Genomic DNA, 18819 nt, shown 5'->3' with positions numbered 1-18819 from the left:
TTGATAACAACTACTCCTACAAGTGCCTAGAGCCTATATCATGCATTGGAATTGCTTGGGACCTCAAAAATTTAACATGCAAGCTCAAGAACATGGTCACCTATGCAGTAAAAATTTGCAATGACTAAAGCACTAGAACAAAAACTAATTGGACCAATGGAGGAGTCACATACCAAGCAACAATCTCCCAAAGCAGTTTTGCGAATGGAGCTTTGAGATAAGAGATCGAAAATCGTAGCAAAACGAGCTAGAACTCGGGCTTGAGCTGGATGGGGATTTTTTTGGTTAGAAGATGAAGTGTGTGGGTGCTGGTATAAGTCGAGGGGGGCCACCAGGGGCCCACAAGACAGGGGGCGCGCCCTACAGGGGGGGCGCGCCCTCCTCTCTCGTGGCCTGGTGTTTGCCCCTCCTGCAGTGTTTTCAGTGCCTAAAATCCTCAAATATTCCAGAAAAAATCATACTAAATTTGCAGGGCATTTGGAGCACTTTTATTTTTGGGCTATTTTTTTAATGCACGGATAATTCAGAAAACAGACGGATAATACTATTTTTGCTTTATTTAATCTAAATAACAAAAAGTAAAAAGAGGGTATAGAAGATTGTGCCTTCTAGTTTCATCCATCTCGTGATCATCAAAATGAACCCACTAACAAGGTTGATCAAGTCTTGTTAACAAACTCATTCCGAATAACACGGAACCGGAGAAATTTCGAATAACACTAAGTTACCTCAACGGGGATATGAAAATCCCCAACAATAAGAATATCATACTTTTTCTTGACAGTAGGGAGAGGAAATTCAAAACCTCCAAAAATGATAGTTGGAACTTTTTCAATAGAATTGATGCTATGAACTTGAGATTGTTTCCTCGGAAAGTGTACCGTATGCTCATTACCATTAACATGAAAAGTGACATTGCCTTTGTTGCAATCAATAACAGCCCCTGCAGTATTAAGGAAAGGTATACCGAGGATAATAGACATACTATCGTCCTCGGGATCAAGAATAACAAAGTTCGTTAAGATAGTGACATTTGCAACCACAACAGGCACATCCTCACAAATACCGACAGGTATAGCAGTTGATTTATCAGCCATTTGCAAAGATATTTCAGTAGGTGTCAACTTATTCAATTCAAGTCTACGATATAAAGAGAGAGGCATAACACTAACACCGGCTCCAAGATCATATAAAGCAGTTCTAACATAAATTCTTTTAATAGAGCATGGTATAGTTGGTACACCCGGATCTCCAAGTTTCTTTGGCATTCCACCTTTAAAAGTGTAATTAGCAAGCATGGTGGAAATTTCAGCTTCCGGTATCTTTCTTTTATTTGTGATGATATCCTTCATATACTTAGCAGAAGGATTTACTTTAAGCATATCAGTTAAGCGCATACGTAAGAAAATAGGTCTAATCATTTCAGCAAAGCGCTCCTTCGACTTGGATGGTTTAGGAGGAAAGGGCATGGGTTTCCGAACCCATGGTTCTCTTTCTTTACCGTGCTTCCTAGCAACAAAACCTCTCTTATCATAACGTTGATTCTTTGATTGTGGGTTATCAAGATCAACAGCAGGTTCAATCTCTAGATCCTTGTCTTTGCTAGGTTGAGCATCAACATGAACATTATCATTAACATTATCACTAGGTTCATGTTCATCACCTGATTGTGTTTCAGCATCAGAGATAGAGATATCATTGGGATTCTCAGGTGTGTCTATAGTAGGTTCACTAGAAGCATGCAAAGTCCTATCATTTTTCTTGTTCTTCTTTTTAGAAGAACTAGGTGCCTCTAAATTATTCCTCTGAGAATCTTGCTCGATTCTCTTAGGGTGGCCTTCAGGATACAAAGGTTCCTGAGTCATTCTACCAATTATAGTAGCCACTCTAACAGCAAAGTCATTTTTATTATTTAATTCCTCAAGCAAATCATTTTGAGCTTTAAGTACTTGCTCATCTTGAGTAGCAACCATAGAAGCATATTTGCTAACGTGGTGAAGTTCATCTTTAACTCTAGCCAGATTATCACCTACGCGTCCTATCTCGAAAGCGTTATTCTTTAACTCTCTACCAACATAAGCATTAAAACTTTCTTGTCTAGCCACAAAGTCATCAAATTCATCTAAGCATGGGCTATGAAATTTAGTAGAGGGTATTTCAACTTTATCATATCTATAGAGAGAATTTACATTTACTATCCGTGTCGGGTTATCAAGACAATGTGGTTCTTCAGGCGGTAAATTAATACCATGTATTTCTTCAATAGGAGGTAAATTCTTAACATCTTCAGTTTTAATACCTTTTTCTTTCATTGATTTCTTTGCCTCTTGCATATCTTCAGGACTGAGAAATAAAACACCTCTCTTCTTCGGAGTGGGTTTAGGAATAGGCTCAGGAGTTGGCTCAATTGGTTCAGGAATTACTTCAGGAACTGGCTCAGGAAGAGTCCAATTATTTTCATTAGTCAACATATTATTCAATAATATTTCAGCTTCGTCGACTGTTCTATCCTTGAAAACACAACCAGCACAACTATCCAAGTAGTCCTTGGAAGCATCGGTTAGTCCATTATAAAAGATATCAAGTATTTCATTTTTCTTAAGAGGATGATTAGGCAAAGCATTAAGTAACCGGAGAAGCCTCCCCCAAGCTCGTGGGAGACTCTCTTCTTTGATTTGCACAAAATTATATATTTCCCGCAAGGCAGCTTGTTTCTTATGAGCAGGGAAATATTTAGCAGAGAAGTAATAAATCATATCCTGGGGACTACGCACACAACCAGGAGCAAGAGAATTATACCAAGTCTTAGCATCACCCTTTAATGAGAACGGAAATATCTTAAGGATGTATAAATAGCGAGACTTCTCATCATTAGTAAACAGGGTGGCTATATCATTCAACTTGGTAAGATGTGCCACAATAGTTTCAGATTCAAGGCCATAAAAAGGATCAGATTCAACTAAAGTAATAATATCAGGATCAACAGAGAATTCATAATCCTTATAAGTAACACAGATAGGTGAAGTAGCAAAAGTAGGATCGGGTATCATTCTAGCATTAAGAGACTGCTGCTTCCATTTAGCTAATAATTTCTTAAGATCATTTCTATCATTGCAAGCAAGAATTTCCATAGCAGCTGTTTCATGCATAACATAACCCTTAGGAACAACAGGTAAAACATAATCATTGGGGGGACCTTCATCATCACTATCATCAATAATAGGTTCTTCAATATTTTCATTCCCCTAAATCTAGCAAGTTGTTCATCTAGAAATTCACCTAATAGCAAAGTAGTATCACGCACAGAAGTAATTTCATCATGCATAGCAGAAGTGGCATCATCAATAACATGCGACATATCAGAATTCATAGCAGTAGCAGGTTTAGGTGTCGCAAGCTTACTTATAACGGAAGGAGAATCTAGTGCAGAGCTAGATGACAGTTCCTTACCTCCCCTCATAGTTGAGGGCAAAATAGTAGTTCAATCGTCTTTCAAGTTCTTCATAGTGATCAACAGATATAAATCCCAAGTAACTCAGAGAATAGAGCTATGCTCCCCGGCAACAGCGCTAGAAACTAGTCTTAATAACCCACAAGTATAGGGGATCGCAATAGCTTTCGAGGGTAGAGTATTCAACCCAAATTTATTGATTCGACACAAGGGGAGCCAAAGAATATTCTTGAGTATTAGCAGTTGAGTTGTCAATTCAACCACACCTGGATAACTTAGTATCTGCAGCAAAGTGTTTAGTAGCAAAAGTGGTATGATAATAATAGTAGCGGTAGCAAAAGTAAAGATAAATGTTTTTGGGTTTTTGTAGTAGTTGTAACAGTAGCAACGGAAAAGTAAATAAGCGAAGAACAATATGTGAAAAGCTCGTAGGCAATGGATCAATGATGGATAATTATGCCGGATGCAATTCCTCATGTAATAGTTATAACATAGGGTGATATAGAACTAGCTCCAATTCATCAATGTAATGTAGGCATGTATTCCGTAAATAGTCATATGTGCTTATGGAAAAGAACTTGCATGACATCTTTTGTCCTACCCTCCCGTGTTCAGCGGGGTCCTTATGGAAACTAAGGGATATTAAGGCCTCCTTTCAATAGAGAACCGGAACAAAGCATTAATACATAGTGAATACATGAACTCCTCAAACTACGGTCATCACCGAGAAGTATCCCGATTATTGTCACTTCAGGGTTGTCGGATCATAACACATAATAGGTGACTATAGACTTGCAAGATAGGATCAAGAACACACATATATTCATGAAAACATAATAGGTTCAGATCTGAAATCATGGCACTCGGGCCCTAGTGACAAGCATTAAGCATAGCAAAGTCATAGCAACATCAATCTCAGAACATAGTGGATACTAGGGATCAAACCCTAACAAAACTAACTTGATTACATGGTAAATCTCATCCAACCCATCACCGTCCAGCAAGCCTACGATGGAATTACTCACGCACGGCGGTGAGCATCTTGAAATTGGTGATGGGGGATGGTTGATGATGATGACGGAGACGAATCCCCCTCTCCAGAGCCCCGAACGGACTCTAGATCAGCCCTCCCGAGAGAGATTAGGGCTTGGCGGCGGCTCCGTGTCGTGAAACGCGATGAAACTTTCTCCTTTGATTTTTTTCTCCCCGAGATGGTATATATGGAGTTGGAGTTGAGGTCGGAGGTGTCTAGGGGGCCCACGAGATAGGAGGGCGCACCCTAGGGGGGCGCCCCCCTGTCTTGTGGACAGCCCGTGGGCCCCTGGCCTTGATTCTTTCACAAAAAATTCTTACTAATTCTGAAAAATGCCTCCGTAGATTTTCAGGACATTCAGAGAACTTTTCTTTTCTACATAAAACAACATCATGGCAATTCTGCTGAAAACAGCATCAGTCCGGGTTAGTTTCATTCAAATCATGCAAGTTAGAGTCCAAAACAAGGGCAAAAGTGTTTGGAAAAGTAGATACGTTGGAGACGTATCAGTAGCCCCGGGCCTTAGTATTATTGTTTGATTGGCGACGGGGTGCGGTCTGGACTTCGGGCCGGTGCGCCGCTTTGTCTCGACCACGGGGTGGCCGGTCAGCCGCATCATGCGCTCGTAGTGTGGGATTTAGTGCCTCCTCCTCGAGTTGAGGTAGCAACCTACGCTTGGGTGACTTTTGGTAGGGTGCTCGAGTCTGTATTCCTCGGTAGCCAGGACCTCGGTCCATCTATCAGTTAGCAGATCTTGATCAGCTTGAAGCTGTTGTTGCTTTTTCTTCAGGCTTTTTGCAGTGGCTATAAGCCGGCGCTTGAAGCGCTCCTGCTCAACGGGATCCTCAGGCACGATGAATTCTTTGTCGCCAAGGCTCACTTCGTCTTCGGAGAGAGGCATGTAATTATCATCCTCTAATTCTTCATCTGTTGCCTATTCCTTAGGGCTAGCTTGCCCATTCTCTTGCTCGGCCTGCTCGAAGCTTGGCTGGGCAGGATTGTTTTCGTATTCGGCACCGTCCGGATTGTTATCATCTCTTGTGCCGGTATCACTATTTTTGCTATGGCGGGGCTTGGAGCGGCGCCTATGACGCCGGTGCCTAGATTGCTTCTCCGAGGGGTTATCTTCCATTGCCTCATCGCCATTGCTTTCTTTCGGGGTGTCCACCATATATATATCATATGTTGAGGTGGCTGTCCAGCGCCCTATAGGCGGTGGTTCCTGTTCTTCTCCTGTATCGTCGTCCATACCGTCGATGTCTTCGGAGTTGAAGTCAAGCACGTCGGTTAAGTCATCGACAGTGGCTATTAAGTGGGTGGTGGGTGGGGAACGAATTTCTTTGTCGTCCGCTTCCCACGAGAGCCGGACATAGTTCGGCCAAGAATCTCCCGACAAGGAAAGAGACCTTAATGAGTTTAGCACATCACCCAAGGGCGAGTGCTGAAAAATATCCGCGGAGGTGAACTCTATGACCGGTGCCCAATCAGATTCGATAGGCATGGACGTACGCGGTTCGGATCCTGTAGCCAGAGACGAGTCCGGGGGTCCGATGACACCATCCTTACAAGAGGTGGGATCAGTGTTTGGCTCCAACGCCGATAAGTGTGCAGCCTCCGTGGCAGGGCCATCCACCCGTCCTCAGAAGGCGCGATCTGCTCTGGATTGATTCCCGGGGCCGCCGCAGGTGCGATCTCCCAAACACGGTCTGATGGCAGATCTAAGTCATGCTCGTCACGACTGTTCGGCGTACCTGAAATGGGCTCGAATCCTTCGAAGATCAAGTCTCTGCGGATGTCGGCAGTACAGTTCAAGCTTCCAAACCTGACCTGATGGCCAGGGGCGTAGCTGTCGATCTGCTCCAGGTGGCCAAGCGAGTTGGCCCGCAATACGAAGCTGCCGAATACGAAGATCTGTCCGGGAAGGAAGACCTCCCCCTGGACCGCGTCATTGAAGATGATTGAAGGAGCCATCAAGCCTTACCGCGACGACACAGTGGAAGTCTCAATGAAAGCACCAATGTCAGTGTCAAAACCAGCGGATCTCGGGTAGGGGGTCTTGAACTGTGCGTCTAAGGCTAATGGTAACAAGAGGCGAGGGACACGATGTTTACCCAGGTTCGGGCCCTCTCGATGGAGGTAATACCCTACTTCCTGCTTGATTGATCTTGATGATATGAGTATTACAAGAGTTGATCTACCATGAGATCGTAGAGGCTAAACCCTAAAAGCTAGCCTATGATTATGATTGTTGTTGTCCTATGGACTAAACCCTCCGGTCTATATAGACATCGGAGGGGGCTAGGGTTACACAGAGTCGGTTACAAAGAAGGAAATCTACATATCCGAATTGCCAAGCTTGCCTTCGACGCAAAGGAGAGTCCCATCTGGACATGGGACAAAGTCTTCAATCTTGTATCTTCATAGTGCAATAGTCCGGCCAAAGTATATAGTCCGGCTGTCCGAGGACCCCTTAATCCAGGACTCTCTCACCCCGCGCATACAAGGCGGAGGTCGAGGCAGCTCGACGGGCTGAGGAGGCTGTACCAAGAGCCTCCTGGGCTATCACTCAGATTATTATCCAGGATTCTAGCTTAGTCCACGACACTCTTGCACTATTATCATTTTCATATCATTCGGTCGTGCAAGCGAAAGGCAGTAATGACGATATTTGATGAAGTGATTGTGGCAGAGAAAAGCGTGTATGAACTCAACTTGTTCTGTTTTTTGTAAATATGTTTAACCTAGTATCCAGGATTCAGCATATTATGATCAAACATGTTTGCAATGACAATTAGATATTATAGTTTCTCCTGCCATGCTTAAGAAGCTAGGAGTGGATATTGATTTATGTTGGATGTCAACATTGCGTTAAAATGATTGTGATGTAGTATGATGATATGGTATCCTCCTCTGAATGTTTCAAGTGGCTTGACTTGGCACATGTTCATGCATGTAGTTGAATCAAAATCAACATAGCCTCTACGATATTTATGTTCATGGTGTCCATATCCTACTCATGCTAGTATTCGATGTTCATTATTCATAATGAATGTTCATGACCGTTTTCGCTCTCTAGTTGGCTGCTTCTCAACCTATTTGCTAGCCTTCACATGTACTAAGCGAGAATACTGCTTGTGCATCAAAATACTTAAAACCCAAGTTATACCAGATGAGTCCACTATATCTACCTATATGCGGTATTACCCTGCCGTTCTAAGTACATTTGCATGTGCCACCTCTAAAATTTCAAATCAACATCTGTTTTTGTGTGCCTGGATTGCTCATAGAGCGACATGAGGTAGTCAATATCTTCCATGCTAAGTGGGTTATTCTCATAATGAGTATTTATTCACTCGTCCTTGCACGAGAGGGGCGGTAATAGGGATTCCCAGTCCCGAAATCAAAAATTGCAAATAATTAAACAAAACTCCCCCGGGATTGTTGTTGGTATGGATGGTACCTGTGGATTTGGCTATCCGTGGAGCGTGTTTGTTGGTGGAGGGGGAGTAAACCTTTACTTTTATTGCTTGGGAACCGCCACTAATGTGTTTAGCATGGAAGATATTGATAATTCTTGGTCATGGCATAAACAGGAAGGGTCCATTTCCTAAATTTTATTTATCTCTAATTTAAGCTTCGAGCTCTGGCACCTCTGCAAATACCTGCTTCCCTCTGTGAAGGGACTATCTTTTAATTTTATGTTGAGTCATCACCTTCTTAAACAAGCGTCAGATCTGAGAGCACTATTGTCATCCTCATGCATTGTGTATAGTTAATGTTGAATGCATCATGACTGAATATTCTCTACCATGAATTACAATGTTTAGTCACTGCTTGAACTTTGGAAGTGCTCTGCATTTATGTTTTGAGGTCCCAGAAAGGGCTCGCGATATACCACTATTGTCATATTATATCATGATTGTGTTGACAAAGTGTTGGCATTTGAGATATCTTATTATTGCTCGCTAGTTGATTATGCCATTGATATGAGTTAATATAATTTTTAAGAGTTATTGCTGATATGGTTAGTCATGATCTTTGCTGAAAACCTGGGTGCTACTTAAGCTTATTTATGTAAACAAGAACAAAAGAGTTTGTAAAAGTTTTTCTTTATCACTTTCAGTTTATCAACTGAATTGCTTGAGGACAGGCAAAGGTTTAAGCTTGGGAGAGTGATACATCTCCGTCGTATCTAATTTTCCTAACGCTTTTGCTCTTGTTTTGGACTCTAATTTGCATGATTTGAATGAAACTAACCCAGACTGATGATGTTTTCAGCAGAACTACCATGGTGTTTTTTTGTGCATAAATAAAAGTTCTCATAATGGAAAGAAACTTTTTGGAGAAGTATTTTACAATAAAAGAAGAATACTGGAGCCAAGAACCACTGGAGGGGCCCCCCTGGCTAGGCACAAGACACCAAGGCGCCCCCCTCTGGAGTGTCCTGGTGGGTTGTGCCCACCTCGTGGCCCCGCTGACCCTAATTTCAACTCCATAAATACCTAATTTCGGAGAGAAAAATTAGGGAGGAAGTTTCATCTCGTTTCATAATACGGAGCCGTCGCCGCCTCTTGTTCTTCATCGGGAGGCTAGATCTGGTGCCCGTTTGTGGCTCCGGAGAGGGGAAATCTTTGGTCTTCATCATCACCAACCCTCCTTCATCGCCAATTGCATGATGCTCCCAGCCGGGAGTGAGTAATTCCTTCATAGGCTCGCTGGTCGGTGAGAGGTTGGATGAGATTCATTAGTTTTGTTAGGGCTTGATCCCTAGTATTCACTATGTTTTGAGATTGATGTTGCTATGACTTTGCTATGCTTAATGCTTGTCACTAGGGCCCGAGGCCATGATTTCAGATCTGAATCATTTACATTTTCACCATTATATCTATGTTCTAGATCTGATCTTGCAAGTTATATGCACCTGTGACGTGTTATGATCCGTAAACCCCGGGGTGACAGTAATTGGGATACTTTCCGGTGATGACCGTAGTTTGAGGAGTTCATGTATTCACTATGTGTTAATGCTTTGTTCCGGTTCTCTACTCAAAGGAGGCCTTAATATCTCTTAGTTTCCTTATGGACCCCGCTGCCATGGGAGGGTAGGACAAAAGATGTCACACAAGTTCTTTTCCATAAGCACGTATGACTATTTACAGAATACATGCCTACATTATATTTATGAACTGGAGCTAGTTCTGTATTGCCCTAGGTTATGGCTGTTATATGATGAATATCGTCCAACGAATTCACCAATCCAATGCTTATGAGTTTTCCACATATTGTTCTTGCTAAGTTACTACTGTTGTTGTTACTATTACACTTGCTACAAAACCATTGCTATTACTGCCACTGTTACCGTTACCACTGCTATCAAATCTATCATATTACTGTGCTACTAATCACTTTGCTGCAGATATTTAATCTCCAGGTGTGGTTGAATTGACAACTCAACTGCTAATACTTGCAAATATTCTTTAGCTCCCCTTGTGTCGAATCTATAAATTTGGGTTGAATACTCTACCGTCGAAAACTATTGTGATCCCCTATACTTGTGAGTTATCAACACTTCACCATGATTTGGGCCTAGTGGAAGGAATTGCGAAGTAATAAGTAGATGATGGGTTGCTAGAGTGACAAAAGCTTAAACCCTAGTTTATGTATTGGTTCGTAAGGGGCAGATTTGGATCCACATATTTAATGTTATGGTTAGATTTGTCTTAATTCTTCTTTCGTAGTTACGGATGCTTGTGAGATGGGTTAATCATAAGTGGGAGGCTTGTCCAAGTAAGGACATCACCCAAGCATCAGTCCACCCATATATCAAATTATCAAAGTAATGAACGTGAATCATATGAGCATGATGAAAACTAACTTGACGATAATTGCCATGTGTCCTCCGGAGCGCTTTGCTTTATATAAGAGTTCATCCAGGCTTTGTACTTGCTACAAAAAGGATTGGGCCACCTTGCTGCACCTTTGTTACACTTGTTACTTGTTACCCGTTACGAATTATCTCACTATCAAACTATCTGTTACCGATAATTTCAGTGCCTGCAGAAAATACCTTGCTGAAAACCACTTATCATTTCCTTCTACTCCTTGTTGGGTTCGACACTCTTACTTATCGAAAGGACTACGATTTATTCCCTATACTTGTGGATCATCACCTCCCCAACTATATACCCATTTAATGAAGTAAGCCATCTTTGTGCACTTTCAATCCCTAGGTGTGTAGCGACACCAACCTCATGACTGGTTGTGCTCGATCTTTCTCGAGATAGGTGAGTAAAAATTTGTGCTTTGCAAGAATGAAAATGTGTGTGTGTTTGTGTGTGTGCATGCGCGATATCACCGAGTCAAGTGATATGATGGAATTGTGTGTGTGGCATGAGTTGCCGCCTATATGTGTATTTGACGAATTGTGCATGACATGAGAGTTGCTTATATTTTGCCGAAATGTCGATTTGTTTCTGTTTTGGTGAATTTCGGGCAAACACAATATGTCCTATTTTTAGGGAAGGTCATGCCGAATTTTTGTATGACTTTCATGCATGCATGCTTTTATAATCTTTTTTGCTTATTATACAGCCGCAGGCGATCATGAAGGTCAGTGGAAGGATGGTGGAAGATGGTTGTGATCCATGATGCACGACATGTATGAAAATAACTGGAAGGTGATTTTATGTTCGTGTCGAAGATGCAAAGGAGGAGTCTGGCTTGAGCCCTGTAAGGATGGCCGTGCACCTGCTCATGACTGGTTTCATGGATGGCTATACTCGATGGATAAGTGGAGATGATGAGGAGGAGGACGTCGACTGGGAAGCCAATAATGACATGGGGCCAGGCAAAGAGATGACTGATAATGGCGGTGGAGAAGAGGCCGGACAAGGCAGAGAAGAGGCCGTACAAGGCGGAGAAGAGGGCAGACATGGCGGAGCATAGGCCGGACATGATGGAGAAAGACGCAGACACGCCGCAACCTTCGTCACTACTAATTTTAGCCGTGCGGGACCCTCATGTCCGAGACCTGCTTCGCAAGAAGACGACTATTGACAGAGCTGCTTCTAGAGAGGTGGCCAAGCTGGCACAATTGGAGGTAGACTCGAAGACTCCATTGTGTGATGGTTGCGATCCTAAGGTGACCCGCTTGAGTTTTATGCTTGAAATTCTAAAGATGAAGGCCAAAAACAAATGGACGGATAGAGTCCTCGATGAGCTTCTCAAGTATCTAAAGAAGGTTCTTCCCGCGGGGAACCTGTGTCCTACTAGTGTCGACGAGGCCAAGAAAATTGTGTTACCTCTTGATCTACTGCACATTAAATACCACACTACATCAACGGTTGCATCATTTATCGGAAGGAGCACGCGGAAAAAAATCAACTGTCCAGTGTGCAAATGCTTCTCAATACAAGAAGGTCGAAAATAAAATTCCTCGGAAAGTTGTATGGTACTTACCGATCACTCTCCGTCTGCGGCGTTATTTCGTAGATCCTAAGGAAGCAAAGCTTGTGCGCTAGCACGTGGAGAGGGTGAAGCCCGACGATGGAGATAATCCGAAGCTGAGACACCTCACGGATGCAAGCCAGTGGAGAGCGTTCAACATTGAATGTTGATATTTCGCAGGTGATCCAACAAACATCGTGTTAGCGCGAGTACCAATGGCATGAATCCGTTTGGTTACCAGAACACCAATCCTAGCACAAGGCCTGTGTTTGTATGGCACCTTGGGAGGCTCGAAGGAGAAGGTCACACCAACGGCTGGGGGGGATTGCATGTGGACCACTCGGGTCGACGCAATGACTTTGACAGAGCAAACTTAGTTGTGCTACATCACCTAGACGTGCTAGATCCTTTCGTGACACTGCACAAAGAAACCATCGAAAAGAACAATCGTGACCAGGGGATCCACAAGACAGACGCCGAAGTTATTAGAGAGCACAACTCCACTTTCTTGAGTTGGTTCAAAGAACGAGTTCTTGCTAATACCCTGGAAGAGGGCTCTATGGACGGATTGCTCATATACGCATTAGCACATGGCCCCGCAGCCAACCTCACGACTTATCATGCATACGATATCAACGGATACACGTTCTAGACGGAGGCCAAAGATATAAACAGTGATTACCAGAACTCAGGGGTGGCGATGGAATGCATGACCGACGACAACGGTGCAACTGAAAGATTCTATGGAAGGGTTGAAGATATTTGGGAGCTTGACTACTCTGGACTGCATAATGCGACACACATTGCTCTCGGCAATGCTCTTTGAAGCAGCCCTCCTGGAAGTTGGTGTTCTTCTGAGGCTGGTCACAATGAGAGTAGCATAGGTATTATCATGCATGTCAACTAGACATTTTTGCTGAGATGACACACAATTAAAAGATTAAATAGAGGATTGAGTATCATGACAATATACTGTATTATATTAAATGATGTACTAGTATGTGTCATGCATGTCAACAAATAATGTCACTATGATACTATGCACTTTGAAGATAGTATCATAGACTAGTATCACATTCATGATACTAGCATATTATACTTCCATTGTGATTAGTGATGAGTGATATTTTTACAATCATTCACCCTTTGTTTAAACCAAGATATTTTATTAAAACTGAGAAATTCGCTCCGATATTGCTACTAATGACCAACGAATGCAAAGGATTCCACAAATCCTCTCTTTGATGTGTTTCCACACGAAATGGGCCAGAAAGGGAAGAAATCAAGTGTGAACATGGAAATTAGAGAAAGAGGGGATATAAGAAATCAAGAGGAGGCACACCAGAAGAAACAACACAAAAGACGGTGTTCCATACGACCGTGACTGTTTGTATGAGCGGTCCTATGGCATGGAAACCAAGGCGTCTTGTCCACCTGAACAACTTTTATAAAGGCGACCAGGTCAAAATGTGAACAGAACATCCACGAGCGAAGCCAAAACAGAGTCATCTTCATCCCCTTTCATCAACCCTAGCCGCCGCCATTTTTCCATCTCCATAGCCACCATCACCGCCATAGTCCATCTTCCTCTAGTTCATACTTGTAATCATTCATCGCACAAGACATCCATTGTAAGACATATTATCAATCAATCTTCGAGGTGTGTTCTTCAATGTGTTCTTCCTGCGATCTGACCTCCATGTGTGAGTTGTTTGATAAGTTATAGGTTGAGGCATAGGACTTGCAACCCTCTGCATTTGTTGTAGGGATCAATGGAAGTGCTTTGAATTAACTTCCCGCATGTGTGAAATAAAATTGTTCTGTAGATGTCTCTTCTCTCGTTTGTATTCTTCATCCTTGCAGGTACCCAGGATCATTGAGAGCGAGCCACGGAGAGGCTAAGGCTAGGGAGAACATGAAGTGTTATTCTGGACACCGGTGATATAATGGTCTAGTACGGTAACATGAATCCAATCCTTGGGGATTCATGAGGTGTAGACATAAAACGCCCAAAGCTCATGTCTGATTATTATAGTCTTATCGAGGCAAACCCGCGCGATGGATAGGACCTTCGGTTGGACAACTGATTCTTGATGCAGGATGCATGCTGGTCAAGATGTTATTTGGAGACATTCCCCACTTCAGTTCGTAACAAGCACATCTTGATGGGTGACTTACAGCGCAGAAATTAAGATCATATCTGGTCCCAACACAAATACATGGTTATAAGCATTAAGAACTCATACTCGTACCTCTTTTCATTATAAGTGTTTTGTCAAAATTAGCTTGATTGGTCTCGTCAAAAGCTGGAATTATTTCTTTGACTAGAAGTTTGCTAGAGACAATCTCTTCAAGGGAACCTTCCTCTCGCGGGTTCGATAACCCAGAGTCACCTCGGCGAAATAGGTGTGAGGTACTTTCTATTCCATTACCAGATCACTAAAAAGGAAGTATAATAAATTTAGAGCAACTCTAATAGATTTCACATCCTTCAAAAAACTACCATTTAAGGGAAGTTGGGGCAAAAGAGATTCTCTAATAGCTCCCGTAAACCCGGATTTTTATGGGGTCCCATAAAAAGACCCCCACCAACCTGCAAATATATAGAAAGATAGCCCTTCATGTGTAACTTGGCGGGCAAAAAATCGTCTGAAAGTTAAAGATGAACTCCTTGTGTCACCGCGCGACATCACTCTAGCATGCCGCCCGGCGCCGCCACTTCGCTGCTGCCCATCCACCGCCTCACGTCATCGCACCGCCACTCTGCCACCACCGCCACCACACTGCCTCACCACCGTGGCCACGTCGCCCTACACGGGTCGTCGCTGAAGGAAATATGCCCTAGAGGCAATAATAAAGTTGTTATTGTATATTTCCTTATTCATGATAAATGTTTATTATTCATGCTAGAATTATATTAACTTGAAACTTGATACATGTGTGAATACATAGACAAAACAACGTGTCCCTAGTATGCCTCTACTAGACTAGCTCGTTGATCAAAGATAGTTAAGTTTCCTAGCCATGGACATGTGCTGTCAATTGATAAATGGGATCACATCATTAGTGGAATGATGTGATGGACAAGTCCCATCCGTTAGCTTAGCATAATGATCGTTCAGTTTTATTGCTACTGATTTCTTTGCGTCAAATATATATTCCTCCCACTATGAGATTATGCAACTCCCGGATACCGGATGAATGCCTTGTGTGCTATCAAACGTCACAATGTAACTGGGTGATTATAAATATGCTCTACAAGTATCTCCGAAGGTGTTTGTTGGTTGGCATAGATAGAGATTAGGATTTGTCACTCCGAGTATCGGAGAGGTATCTTTGGGCCCTCTCAGTAATGCACATCATATGAAGCCTTGCAAGCAATGTGACTAATGAGTTAGTTACGGGATGATGCACTACGGAACGAGTAAAGATATTTGCCGGTAACAAGATTGAACAAGGTAAGAGGATAACGACGATCGAATCTCGGGCAAGTAACATATCGATGACAAAGGGAATAACGTATGTTGACATTGCGGTTCAACCGATAAAGATCTTCATATAATATGTGGGAACCGATATGATTATCCAGGTTCTGCTATTGGTTATTGACCGTAGAGGTGTCTCGGTCATGTCTACATAGTTCTCGAACTCATAGGGTCCGCAAGCTTAACGTTCGATGATGATATGTATTATATGAGTTATGTGTTTTGGTGACCGAAGGTTGTTCAGAGTCTCGAATGAGATCACGAATATGACGGGGAGTCTCGAAATGGTCGAGAGGTAAAGATTGATATATTGGAAGGTTATATTTGAACACTGAAATGGTTCTGGAGAGGTTCGGATATTTTTCAGAGTACCGAGGGGTTATCGGAACCCCCCTGGGGAAGTATCGGGCCTTATTGGGCCATAGTGGAGAGGAGGAGGCAGGCCACGGGAGGTGGCGCCCCCCAAGGGATTCTGAATTGGACAAGGGGGAGGGGCGCGGCCCCCCTTTCCTTCTCCCTCTCCCTCTCCTTCCCCCTTACCCCTCCGTTGGAAAGGAAGGGGGCGACTAGGATTGGGAATCCTAGTTGGACTCCCCCCACCTGGGCGCGCCATAGGGCCGGCCCTCTCCCCTCTCCTCCTTTATATACGAGGGCAGGAGGCGCTCCAAAGAACAACAATTGTATCTTAGCCGTGTGCGGTGCCCCCTCCACCCGTTTACTCCTTTGGTCATATTGTCGCAGTGCTTAGGCGAAGCCCTGCGTGGATCACTTCACCAACACTGTAATCACGCCGTCGTGCTAACAGAACTCATCAACGCCTTTGTGCCTCTACTGGATCAATAGTTTGAGGGACGTCAACAAGCTGAACGTGTGCAGAACTCGGAGGTGTCGTACGTTCGGTACTTGATCGGTTCATTAGAGAAGACGTTCGACTACACCAACTGCGTTAAGTTAACGCTTCCACTTTCGGTCTATGAGGGTACATGGACACACTCTCCCCCTCTCGTTCCTATGTATCTCCTAGATAGATCTTGCGTGAGTGTAGGAATTTTTTTGAAATTGCATGCTATGTATCCCAACAGTGGTATCAGAGCCAGGTTTATGCGTAGATGATATGCACGAGTAGAACACAAAGAGTTGTGGGCGGTGATCGTCATACTGCTTACCACCAATGTCTTATTTTGATTTGGCGGTATTGTTGGATGAAGCGGTCCGGACCAACCTTACATGACCACGTTCATGAGACCGGTTCCACCAACAGACATGCAACTAGTTTTGCATAAAGGAGGCTGGCGAGTGTCTGTTTCTACAACTTTAGTTGAATCGAATTTGACTGAGGCTGATCCTTGTGAAGGTTAAAATAGCAAACTTGATAAATCACCATTGTGGTTTTTGTGCCGTAGGTATGTACAGTTCATGCTAGAAGACCGTAGCAGCCACGTAAAATTTGCAACAAACAAAGTAGAGGACGTCTAACTTGTTTTTGCAGGGCATATTGCAATGTGATATGGTCAAGACATGATGTGATATAAAGATTGGTGTATGAGATGATCATGTTTTGTAAAAGTTATCGGCAACTGGCAGGAGCCATATGGTTATCGCTTTATTGTATGAAATACAAGCGCTATGTAATTGCTTTACTTTATCTCTAAGAGGTAGCGATAGTCATACAAGCAATGGTTGGCGAAACGACCACGATGCTACGATGAAGATCAAGGTGTCAAGCCGGTGATGATGGAGATCATGACGTTGCTTTGATGATGGAGATCAAAAGCACAAGATGAAGATGGCCATATCATGTCACATATTTTGATTGCATGTGATGTTTATCTTTTATGCATCTTATTTTTCTTAGTACAGCGGTAGCATTATAAGATGACCCCTTACAAAATTTCAAGGTAAAAGTGTTCTCCCCGAGTATGCATCATTGCGAAAGTTCTTCATTCTGAGACACCACGTGATGATCGGGTGTGATAAGCTCTACATTCAAATACAACGGGTGCAAGACAGATTTGCACACACGGAATACTCGGGTTAAACTTAACGAGCCTAGCATATACAGATATGGCCTCGGAACACTGGACACAAGGTCGAACGTGAATCATATAGTAGATATGATCAACATAGTGATGTTCACCATTGAAGACTACTCCATCTCACGTGATGATCGGACATGGTTTAGTTGATTTGGATCATGTATCATTTCGATGACAAGAGGGATGTCTATCTAAGTGGGAGTTCTTAAGTAGTATGATTAATTGAACTTAATTTATCATGAACTTAGTCCTGATAGTTTTTTGCATATCTATGTTGTAGATCAATGGCCCGTGCTACCGTTCCTTTGAATTTTAGTGTGTTCCTAGAGAAAGCTAAGTTGAAAGATGATGGTAGCAACTACACGGACTGGGTCCGTAACTTGAGGATTATCCTCACTGCTGCACAGAAGAATTATGTCCTTGATGCACCACTAGGTGCAAGGCCTGCTGCAGGAGTAGAAGCTGACATTGTGAACGCCTGGCAAGCTCAATCTGATGACTACTCGTTAGTTTAGTGTGCCATGCTTTATGGCTTAGAATCGGGACTTCAAAGACGTTTTGAACGTCATGGACCATATGAGATGTTCCAGGAGTTGAAGTTAATATTTCAAGCAAATGCCCGAGTTGAGAGATATGAAGTCTCCAACAAGTACTATAGCTTCAAGATGGAGAAGAACAGTTCTGCTAGTGAGCACATACTCAGAATGTCTGGGTACCATAATCACTTGACTCAGCTGGGAGTTAATCTTCCAGAAGATTGTGTCATTGACAGAGTTCTTCAATCACTGCCACCAAGCTACAAAGGCTTCGTGATGAACTACAATATGCAAGGGATGGAAAAAAACTATTCCTGAGCTCTTCGTGATGCTAAGGGCCACGAAGGTAGAAATCAAGAAGGAGCATCAAATGTTGACGGTTAACAAAACCACTAGTTTCAAGAAGAAGGGAAAGGGTAAAAAGAAGGGGAACTTCAAGAAGAATTACAAGCAAGTTGTCACTCCAGAGAAGAAACCTAAAAATGGACCCAAGCCTGAAACTGAGTGCTTCTACTGCAAAGGGACTGGTCACTGGAAGCGGAACCGCCCCAAGTATTTGGCGGATAAGAAGGATGGAAAATTGAGCAAACATATATTTGATATACATGTTATTGATGTGTACCTTACTAATTCTCCTGGTAGTGCCTGGGTATTTGATACCGGTTTGGTTGCTCATATTTGTAAATCAAAGCAGGGACTATGGGTTAAACGGATTGGCTAGGGACGAGATGATGATGCGTGTCGAAAATGGTTCCAAGGTCGATGTGATCACCGTCGGCATGCTACCTCTACATCTACCTTCGGGATTAGTTTTAGACCTGAATAATTGTTATTT

The sequence above is a fragment of the Triticum dicoccoides genome, chromosome 3B, assembly GCF_002162155.2.
Source record: "Triticum dicoccoides isolate Atlit2015 ecotype Zavitan chromosome 3B, WEW_v2.0, whole genome shotgun sequence".
NCBI classification, from domain to species: Eukaryota; Viridiplantae; Streptophyta; class Magnoliopsida; order Poales; family Poaceae; genus Triticum; species Triticum dicoccoides.
The sequence above is the reverse complement of the archived record's forward strand: the minus strand, read 5'-3'. Positions refer to the sequence as shown.